Here is an 11493-nt window from a genome sequence, read left to right as displayed (position 1 = left end):
CTCAAAAGAGATATTACGAGCAACCGTGCAATGTGGTGATTATTTTGGGGATGGCTTCGACTCGTGAACCATTTGAGAGAGCCTCTCTTAGATTAGGGATGTCACGACTCCCACTTGAAGAATTAACTTTCATGTCAATACTAGCTGATGAACTAATGTATGCGTGCCCCCTCCACTAATTTAAAAATTTGACAGGAATTGCATATTGTCCAAATTCTCTTGTCCCGATGGTCATTCTCCTCCCTCATTGGATCGAATATGGTCTAGTCCATCCATAGGCCACATATCAATCGGAGGGGATCCTGTTTTAATACCATTTTGTAACAACTCAGCTTGGTTCTCACGAGCCAAATCACCAAAATGAGTACTTTAAGTAATTGCAGAAGGTAAAGACCATTTTGTAGCAAGTGTTGATTGGTGAATAGTTCAACAAGGTCTTTCCCATCTGATGTGAGATTTGATATGTTACAAACTCTTTGGTTATATTAATTAATGTATAATAACTTGACTCGGTCCACGAGGACCAAACGATCAAAAGTAGTACGCTAAATGATCGTACAAGGTGGTACTCATCTGATGATGGTATTGATCGCTCAATAGGTTATACCACTACCAACTAGTGATACTCCCCCATTCAATGTGCATCTCGATCTAATTGTGTCCCCTACTATCTTTAAAGTCCGTCAAGAATCACATCTCGTTCGAGTCCTTTTAGATCATCCGTCACTCTCCACTCCTGTCGAATTGAGTATAGGCTTAGTCTATCCACAACCATAAATCTAAGACAAGGAAGGTTACTTGATGTCATCTATAATAATCCGACTTATTTCACGTGAGCCAAATCACAAAAGCAAGTATTTTAATGACGCAAATAATAAAATTTCTACTTTTTTATTTCTCTATTTTTCTATTCTTCGGAACATGTTTAGAATAAAAATCCATTTAATAACGCAATTTAATTTTTTTATTTATAGAACAGATTTATATTCTAGAAATAATTTATATTCTAGAAATAGATTTGAAAAAAAAAAATCATAAGTTAAAATTTTTAACTTTTCAATTTCTAAAATAGAAATTAAGATAAAAAATCAATTTTTTTATTTTAAAAATTTTGTCATACGCACTCTAAGCAATTGCTTAAGGTTTCGACCATCTAACAGAAAATGTTTGAAACATGAATCGGCATCTCTCCCATTCGGCCCGGTATTCGGGATGTGACGTTAAGATGCTGGTGAAACTGCGGTCGAGATTTGAATGAACATTATGGGACTCGAAGCGTGATGCTGATGTGATGGAGACAGTTTAAGTTTTTCCCATTTTTTTTTTAATGTGTTTTGGGTCATAAAAGTGAAAAAGGAGCGCATTCGCGACGTCGCTTGCCATTTTTAGCTCAATCTGGGCCCACCAAACACCAAGCTAAGTGGAGGAGGAAGAGGGAGCTTTGAGGGAAATACTCCCAGCCGGAGAATATGCCTCCTGTCAAGGCCCAGGGACTAGAACGAAGGGCGGAAGCAAGACCGGACCTGAACCGATCGCCGTGACTCATGACGCGAGACCCACGTCCACTCGTAATTTGATAAAAGGATATATGTAATAGAAGTCTTAAAAATTATCAGGAAAATGTGATTGAGTTCTAATATTTATAATAAATGTAGTCAAGTTTTAAAATTTATCAAATTCGTCTAATTGAGTTTTAAAGTTAACACCGTTAAATTTACTAACGGAAAATGCTAATATACCATTTTAAATAATTTTTTATTTTCCATGTGGTTTTTTTAAATTTTTTATTAAAAATATTTAAAAATTAGGTTTAAAAACTAAAAAAAAAAAGCTAAAATTTATTTTAAAAAATGTAACTATTAAAAAAAAGTAAATGGCATCGACGGGCACTTCCATTGCCGCTGCCCATCATTGGAGGGGTCGGCGATGGTAGCCAACCCTCGCCCAACCAAAGCGAGGCCTCACTGGCCCTAGGCTCGGGCTCAGGTGCCTAGGCAAGGCATGCTAGCCCTCACGAGAGGCAGGCGACCATCACCCTGGGTGAGGCCTCGTCAACGCTCACTTGGGGCTGGGGAGGGTCACCTAGATCCAAGGGAAGGGGCCTTGCCCAGATCTTGGCAAACCTCGCCAACCCCAGGCGAGGGCTGACAAGGCCTCGCCCAAGGGAGGCAATGGTCACCGGCCCCTTGTGAGAGCCAGCAAGGCCTCGCCCTACGTGAGCGATGGTCGTCGACCCCTCGTGAGGGCTGACGTGCCCAAATCTAGGCGCCCTTGCCCGACTTGGCGAGGGTGGCAAGCCCTTGTTAGGAGCCGACAAGGCCTTGCCCTGGTTGGTGAGGGCCAACCACCCTTGCCTAGGGTCGGCATCCGTCACTAGCCCCTCCAGCAATGGGCAGTGGCGATGGAAGCTTCCAATAGTGCCCTTTTTTTTTTTTTTTTGAATAGTTATGTTTTAAAATAAATTTTAAGTTTTCCTTTTTAGTTTTTAAATCTAATTTTAATAGGAAAAAATAATTTAAAAAACCATGTGGAAAATAAAATTCATTTAAAATGTCATGTCATCATTTTCCATTAATAAGTTGCATGGTGTTAAATTGAAGACTCAATTGAATCAATTTGACAAATTTTAGGACTTGGTTGTACTTTTTGTAAGATTTATGACTCAATTGCATTTTTTTGATAAGTTTTAGGATTTTTATTACACATATCCTTTTGATAAATTATATGTACTGGAATAATAAAAAAATAAATTCTTTTTAGTCTAAGATTCCATGAAGTCGCATGAAAAAGAAACCTACTATTGTCTTGGACAATTTGCTATCAAAAGGGAATCTACACGTGAGCACTAAGTAGCATTGACACACGATATGACATGCCGACACGTCATTTTTCTAAAAATAAGAAATTCCAATGCGTTGGAACACGTTGTGTATTTAATGTATATTTATATATATGATAAATTATTATTTTTATCGAATTAATTTGATTAAAATTCATAAATAAATAAATGAATAAATAAAAAGAGTCTAAAATGAATTTACACTAAAAATCATGAGTCATGTGATGTAAGAGTCAGAAGAGAATATAAAATGATGTTCTTCTCATTTCTCCAATTATTATTCTTTTTTTAATATTTTTCATTTTTACATTTCGACCTATCATTTATTGAAAAAATTTAAGATTGATTCCATGTGTATCAAAATTGTGTATCGGAATTCTGAATTCTCGTGTCAGAAGAATTGATCATGAAAGGCTTTCAAAAAGTGTTGATGCTTCCTTGTGTGAGGATATGGTTGAGGTGGGGGTGAACAATGAATATCGCTTGAAGTTCCATTGATTTTTCAAAAAGCTAAGAGGGTATATCTCTCTTGTCACTTTCAAATACTTGCCAAGGGAACCCAATGGACGCACGCTCTTTAGTGCACCAAACGATCCACTCTGTCCTTCCAATTTCCAACACGACTTCGACTTTTTAAGCTTGCTTCTCCTTCCTACTTTATTCCCCTTTCAAGATATTTGTCCCTCTTCGTTCCCTCTTCGTCCCGCGCAGCTCGCATGTTACACTAGAATTCCCGTCTGCAGTCTGACCAATAGTCTATTGGTAATAGTTAATAGATAAAAAAAAATGACAAAAAAACGTCCTTTTTTTATTTTATAATCTATTGGCATAGATTAAAAAAAAAATTGACGTTTTTTGGGTCATAAAAAGATAACGAATTCTTAGATTCCCTTATTTTTTACGTGAGAAGGGGGACAACCAATAAGAAGGGAAAACCGAAGACGAAAGAGAATGATGGCGTCCGTTGAAAGGGGTCGCTGGTGATTTGCACGGCAACGCCTTAATCTTCCGGGCGTGCATAAACAGTTGGGAAGCACGCTAAAAAGAACTGAGAATTATTAGAAAGCAGTAATAGGTACCAATTTGAGGGGCATCCGCCACCACCACCACCTGACAAAATAAAAATAAAAATTGAAAAAAAAAGGTGAAGACACATATTTTAAAACAATTTTTTGTGCAGAAAAAAACCTTAATAAATATAGTATACCTGCTTGATAATTCATTTCTTACATCATTCTTAAGTGATTGTATTTCTCGTGTAAAGTACTTCAACGTTATTTAGAATATTGTGGTATAACTGACAAGCGACTTGGACTCTCCTTCGTATCGACATTTGGCTTATTAAAACAAGTGAGATCCACTAAAAAATGTCGTACGATGCATTTAGCTGGCCATCGTCACTTATTTCATCCTACAAGTGTTTGGACTTATTACTACTGTGCTGGCTATAATCGATACCCTAGTGCCTATTTCAAATGCTGGTGGGCAGTTGAATATAACAAAAGCTACCCTCACATGCTTTTCGATTCGAATTTGAGAGGATGGGTGACAATACCATTGAAAGCACGCACGATATGGATCAAATAGTAATGCAGCCCAATAAGGTCAAGGGCCCGTTCGGTATGAAGAAAGTCGGTCCGATGGGGGCCTAGGCCCCTGGTTATAATAAAGGCTTGCATGGTAACATTTCCGTTTATTTGTTTTTTGTTTTTTTGTTCTATAGAATAGAAAAATATCATAAATTTGTTTGGTAATGTGAGGGGCTGTTTGGTAATGTGTCAAATAGTATCTGATTCTGATTTTTTGTTTTTGGGAGTAGTTTTGGAACAGAATCGCGGTTTGGTAAAAATTTTGTTCATGGGAACAGATTTGGAGAAGAATCAAAAAAAAAAAAGTTAAATTTTATTTCGGGAACAAATTTGAGAATCAAAACCAACTCTTCTTCTCTTTTCTTCTTCTTCATCGATCGCCATCCCGCGATCGCCGTTCGCCGCATCCCGCCGCCGCTCGCTGCCGCCGGTCACCACCGTCCACCACCGTCAATTGCCGGCAACTGGTTCGGTGAGCTTGCCGGAGGCTCGCTAAGCTAGGGCAAGGTCGTCGAAGGCAAGCCCAGCCATCGGTGAGGCTCGGCATTGTCGGTGGCCAAGCAGGCCTTACTGGGGCTAGGCAAGCCTCGCGATGCCCAACCCCATCGATGACCAAGCGGGCCTCGCCTAGCCCCGTTGGTGGCCAGGCAGGCCTCACCTAGCCCCGGCGAGTCCGACTTGGCCACCGGCGAGGCTCGGCCGATGAGGGTCAGCCTCATCGAGGGCCGGCGACGATCTGGTGAGGTCATCAGCCACAAGAAGAAGAAGAAGAAGAAGAATAGGAGAAAAAGGAAAAAAAAGAAAAGAAAAAAAGGAAAAAAGTAAAACAATTATTTAAAAATTAAAAAAAATTGATTTAGAACAGAATAATGAGCATGGTAGCAAACACAATTTTATTCAAGAATCAGAAATTTCGGATAGTTACTAAACGGCTTAAAATACTTAGAATTTGTTCTCGAAAACATAATAAAATATAAATCATTTCTAATCATAATCTACTCCCGAGAGAATAGAATCGTTATTAAACGCGCCCTTAATTAATTTTTTATTCCCTAAAATAGAAAAGTGGTCGAGAATAGATTTGGAACAGAAACAAGTAGTAAAATAACTCTCTCTCTCTCTCTCTCTTCCCTTTTCTTCTTCTTCCTTGTCTAATCGGTCAATGGAGACTTGCCGCCTACTACCAAGCACCACTTGTTGCCAATTGATGCCGGTCATTGATTGTTGGTTGTCGCCCGTCGTTGGTCATCGATTGCCGGTTGTCGCCCGCCACCGTTTGCCACCAAGAGGAGGAGAAAGAAGAGAGGAAAAGAAGAAAAATCTTTTAAAAATATTATAATATTAAAAGAAATTTTATGGTACAAAAAATTTGTAGATCATACCAAATGCATTCATTTCTTTTTCTATTCTATGAATCAAAATTTTGTATAGTTATCAAATGTGTTGCTTTATTTAGAAATTATTCTAAGGAATAAAAATATAAAAAAATTATTTCTGAAAAAAAAAAACTATTCTCAAAGACAGAAATATTATCGAATGCACCTAATATCTCCCATATTCGGTTAGCTCTACTAATTAAGTGTTGGGCCTATATAAAGTCGAAATTTCATCGGCATCCGTCGCTTCGTTGCCTCTCAAAAAGAGGCGCGAAAACGCAGAAACACAGACACAGAGAGGAGCGGCCTTGACCGGTGCTGATGCGCACAAGCAGCTCCTGGCTCTGATTCGCGACTTCACCTCCGAGAGATCACAATGAGGTAATCTTCTCTCTCTCTCTCTCTCTCTCTCTCTCTCTCTCTTCTTCGTCAGGACTCCTTCCTTGGCCGTGCTCGTCTTGTGAAGTAAGAGCATTTTTTGGAAGCAACGACAAAAGTGACGATCGAATTAGTAATGTAGGATCGTGAGTTCCTGAGCTATGAGTAGATTTAGCACCGGTCGTAGGAGGTGATGCAAGATTGCTTCGTTCTCGTTTCTTTTCAAGACGAACTGATCGAAATTTGAGTTCAATTGACTTTGATAAAGTTGCTTTAGACTCATGAGAGGGTACAAGATAAAACTGGATATGATAATATATTATATTTAGAAATTTGTTATTTTTGTTAGATTTTATTCTGTTTGGTGAATCATATTAATAAATTTCGATATATTTGCATCGTATGTATATTTTTTCAATATAAAATAATGTATTGGTGTGAATTAATCTAAAAGTTCATAATCGGAAATGCTAAAAACCTACTGCGACACTTTTGCCTATTTTGTGTTTATTTGCTCTTTTATTTTGTTTTTCCTCTCTTTTTTAATTATTTTATTTTTATTTCTTTTTTCCACTTCCATCATTTTAAAATTTTATTAAATATTAAATTGCACTAATATACCTAAAATATGTATTAAATAAAAATATATTTATATATTGAATTTATATTATAACAAGTCTAATATATAAATAAAAATAAGATTAAGTTACAACTAAATAGTTTGTGAATTTCTTATATTAGAATTCAAATATTCTTATATTGATATATATATTTTTTAAATCTAAGAAGTTTGTTATTCAAGAAAAATAATATTCCTATTGTGGATATTAGAAATCTTATCCACATTTATCCTATCTTCCTTATAGGATAATTTTATTTGTCCTATATTCCTTTTGTATCCAATTTTATTCTGTATTGAGTGTGCACCAAATACAAAATGGAATAAAGTTTATCATAATTGCTAAGTTTTGACATCGTGTCTGTAGTCACACAAGTGCTAATGTGTGTCCCTATTGAGATGTGCAGAACGAAGAGTAGCTAGTCTCAGGAAACAAATTGAGGAGATGCAATCGTAGCACGGCATGCTTTAACGAGTTGTCACGCACTACACGGAGCGATGATGTGGCACGACTCACTGGTGTGAAGTCGAAGCGCATCACCAAGTAGTCTTGAAAAGGTCCTGCATCCAAGTTTTTTTTTTTCGAAATATACCGCAATTTTCATTGAAACTCAAAAGTTCTTAAACAAAAAGTTCGAGAGATAGGACATCCAAACACAAAAGGTAACACAAAAGGTCCCAAAGAGGTTGGGGGACTGGCTATCCAAAAAGCGGAACAGGTATTCCAACGATGGCCTTAGCAACTCAATGAGCTACTTGGTTCTCGGACCTGTAATAATGGCCAAGGAGATATGCTTGAATTGGGCCATCCGGATCCAAGCGACTTTTTTGACAGAGGTACCAGCTCCCACCGCACGTGAGTCGTTTCCTGTACTTCGTCCATGAGCTCAGCACAGTTAGTCTTGATTTCTAGCACACTCCCTCTCCTCGATTGGAAACGCTTCAAAGCTTCGAGCAGAGCCAAGGTTCCGATTTGAATTGTCGACGAAGATGGCACTTTCATGGCAAACCCATTTGGTGGAGCACCTGTCTCATCTCGGAGGACCCCCGAAATCACTCCTTCAGCCTCACCTTCTAGAAAGGCTCCATCAATGTTAATTTTGAAGGTAAGGACTTTCGGTGGGGTCCAATTTCTTGTCGATTGAGTCGTTTCTGGCTAAAGTATCAAGCTTTTGGTCGTTCCACTTGCTGAAATTTTTTAGTGATGTCCTTGCTGAGTCAATTAAAATTTTCGGATTTGGGGGTTGCCTTCGGAAAACGAAATCATTCCTTGCTTTTCAAGTAAATCACTAGAGGGTTGCGATTTCATTGAAGGTAATTGAGTTGCCTGGTTGTAATATTTGATCTTGTAACCATACCTCAATTCATGTTACATTTTGAAGCAAAATCTGGATTTTTACATCAGGATGTTTCCAATAGATGCTGAAGAACTTGTCCATGCCCTCATCTTGCATTCAAGTGACAGAGCATACAAACCAACCCCATCTTGATTTTATTCTCTGTTGGTCCTGGGGGGTAAGGCAATTCATGGGCAAGAATGACCTCATGTCCCAAAGTTCAATTGTTACTAGAGCCAATTTGGGTGCCTTATTCCATCGCACCACGTCGGGGAATGCGAAAAGATCGCAAGAAAGATTAGGGGAGACACGAAAATATCATAATCTCCAAGCTTGATGGGACTCGAGTGAGAAAATTAACGTGATCTCTACTTCCAAGTCTACTGCTTAGTTGTCGTAACGGTCCAATTCATTTCACAGTGATTGGTCACACCATTTTGTATAGGACTTTCAGGTATAGTAAATTGAGTTACTATTCTAGAATCTTCCAAGTATTTGGCAAACAGCCCTTTAAGTTATCCAACATCATCATGCCTACCAAAATACTCACTGCAATGGTCAGATCTGACAATCTTTATAACTTTTTATAATTATTTATCTACTTTAGTCCAAATCTTGAATTTGTTAAGAGACTCAGACTTTTTAAATCAAGTATAGGTATCCATATCAAAAATAGTTATCAATAAATATGATGAAGTAAAAATTTCTACACAATGTGTTACGCAAGTCTTTATATTACTTAAGGGTAGGCAGAATATCGGCCTTTATCAGTCTTTCTATTCTTTCTCTAGGGATGTGATCAAGACGTCTATGCCATAATGCATAAGACCGTTCATTAGGTTGAGACCTTTTGAAAACAACATTTTTAGTTGAAAAAATGACATATATATATCATTGGAAGATAAATACAATCAGTATAATTCATTGGACAAATTGCAGCGCCCAACCTTATTTGAATTAAAGAATATAGAAATACTGTTATTCTTTATTTCAAAAGAGTATCTAACAAGACATAGAAACTAAGTTCCATCTAAAAGAAGGTGCGTAAAAAGTGTTTCTTAACATCATCTTATAATCAAAATCTAGAATAAAAATAACATCTCCCACGAACTTGACATTGACTTTATTGTTGTTTTCCATAGTGAGTATTGATTCATCCTGATTTGATGTCTTTCGATTTATAAATCCCTATATGGTAAACGTAATATGATTAGTTGCAACACTATCTAGCCACTAAGAGTTGAACAAGGTTTTGATAGGTTGGATTTACAAACAAATGCTAAAGACTCATTACCTTTAGCCTCAATCTTGGTTCTCTTAGACAACCAAGTTTTATATTTATTATAGCATTTCTTGACATGTCGTCTCTTCTTACAAAAGTAGCAAAGAACACCATTCTTCTTTAAGGGTGTTATGGGTTGGAAGGACCAGCAGCTTCACAATTTCCTTTATAGGTATCATTTTGAATCTCTTACTTTTGTCATTGCCGGAACCAAAGGCATAAAGGGTAATATGCTATTTATCTTTCTTCAATTTATTTTCCTTTGCCACCATCCTTACAATCAGGTCATTAATTGACCACATCTCATCTTGAGAATTATTTTTGGTCTTGATAATTCTAAAATCAGAGGAAGAGTATTTAAAGTTTGATGCACAATGCAAGCAGTATGAATAGTAACATTAAGAGCCAAAAGTTTTGCCTACAAATTTACTATCCTCAAAATATAATCGTTAACTCTACCGGAACCATCATACTTCATAATAAAGAGTGTTTGCAGGTGTGTTTCTATCTCAGCATTAGACAAGACACGGTTTATAGCTAACAAGGTTTCCATCATTTGTTTAGCAGTGTATTATATAGGCAAACTACTTTTCAAGTGTTCTTGAATGGAATGCTTTATAAATAGTAAGCAAATTCGATTACTCTTTTCTCAAGTAGTAAATTATGCTTTCTAAGCTTCCATACTTTCTGCAATAAGATCTTATGGTTTATCAGTAGTAAGAGTCACAAGAATATGTGCTATCTCTATACCAAATAATTTTTTTTCTCTCCATCTCTTAAAGTTTGAATCAATAAAAACCTCAATAGTAACGAAATTACCATTTACAGAAAAGTTGACTGAAAAATAAGCAATGCATATAAGTAAATATCATGTGAGCACTATATAACTTGAAGATGTACAAGTAAACATCCAAAGAATTACATGCATCATCACATAATCACCTTTAGGTGTGATACATGACATGCAGTTTTATACTCCTTACAAGACAACGGTTATGGGAATATATTCCAATATTTATAAATTCATTATCTTTGTGTGTATGAACCACTATGATTAGTTACTCTTCCATCATATTACCATATATTCTTCTATGAACTAATACACAATTACCTCATTTGGGATTGTGATCACATATTAGAATAGGAGACGTCCCATCATTATACGAAATCGATATTTTTCAAATCTAATCAAGTGTGCCACTTTGGCATTTACAACTCAATTAGATCCTTAAAACTCTATCATACCGGAAATATAAACTTTACATCTCACATACACCACATACATGTTATTATAACTTTAATGATAGGGGAAATTTATCACTAAAATCACATATTATATTAATTATACTGTTTTATTCATTTATACAAGTTAAATTATATATATATCATCAAAGAATCACACTCTACACTATTTATGTGATGATATACCTATAAATCAATACTTATATTTCCAAAATTATAGAAAAATACAAGAAAATATGTGAAAATACCCTAAAAATACATGTATTTAGGGTTCCGTATGTATTTTCACATTCATAAAATTATCAAACATGTAACATAAATACACCACGGTGTAGAAAATCACCATACAAGCACAAAGCCATCGACCATGTGTCGATCAGAGCCTCCGCATGCCTGTGTGCACCACCTAAGTGTGTAGTGCGTGGAGCACATGTGTGGGCAGCCCCCTAGGCCATTTTCTGGTCGGATCAACAACAGTACAACCGATTGACTAGTCCAGTCAACGGCAAACCAAGTCGAATCTTGGGTTGGGTCGCCGATCATCCAAGTTGGATCATCGTATTGGGTCGAGTTGTCGGGTCACATAGGTTGCTAACATCACAATGACGTCAACCCTATAGTGCACATGCAAGCCGCACTTGCATGTGAGCACATGGTGGTGTGTATTCGACGTGTGCCGACTCCTAGCAGCGCATGGCCGCGCGTGGGGGCACGTGTGGCCTCTTCCGATGACGTGCTACCTACATTTTTGCTCGTCTCAATAAGCTATTTTTGTTTATATATTTTAAATTGATTTTTACTATAAAAAAATCACAAAAAAGGGCAAAAACT

The sequence above is a fragment of the Eucalyptus grandis genome, chromosome 10, assembly GCF_016545825.1.
Source record: "Eucalyptus grandis isolate ANBG69807.140 chromosome 10, ASM1654582v1, whole genome shotgun sequence".
NCBI classification, from domain to species: Eukaryota; Viridiplantae; Streptophyta; class Magnoliopsida; order Myrtales; family Myrtaceae; genus Eucalyptus; species Eucalyptus grandis.
Note: the sequence above shows the minus strand (reverse complement) of the source record.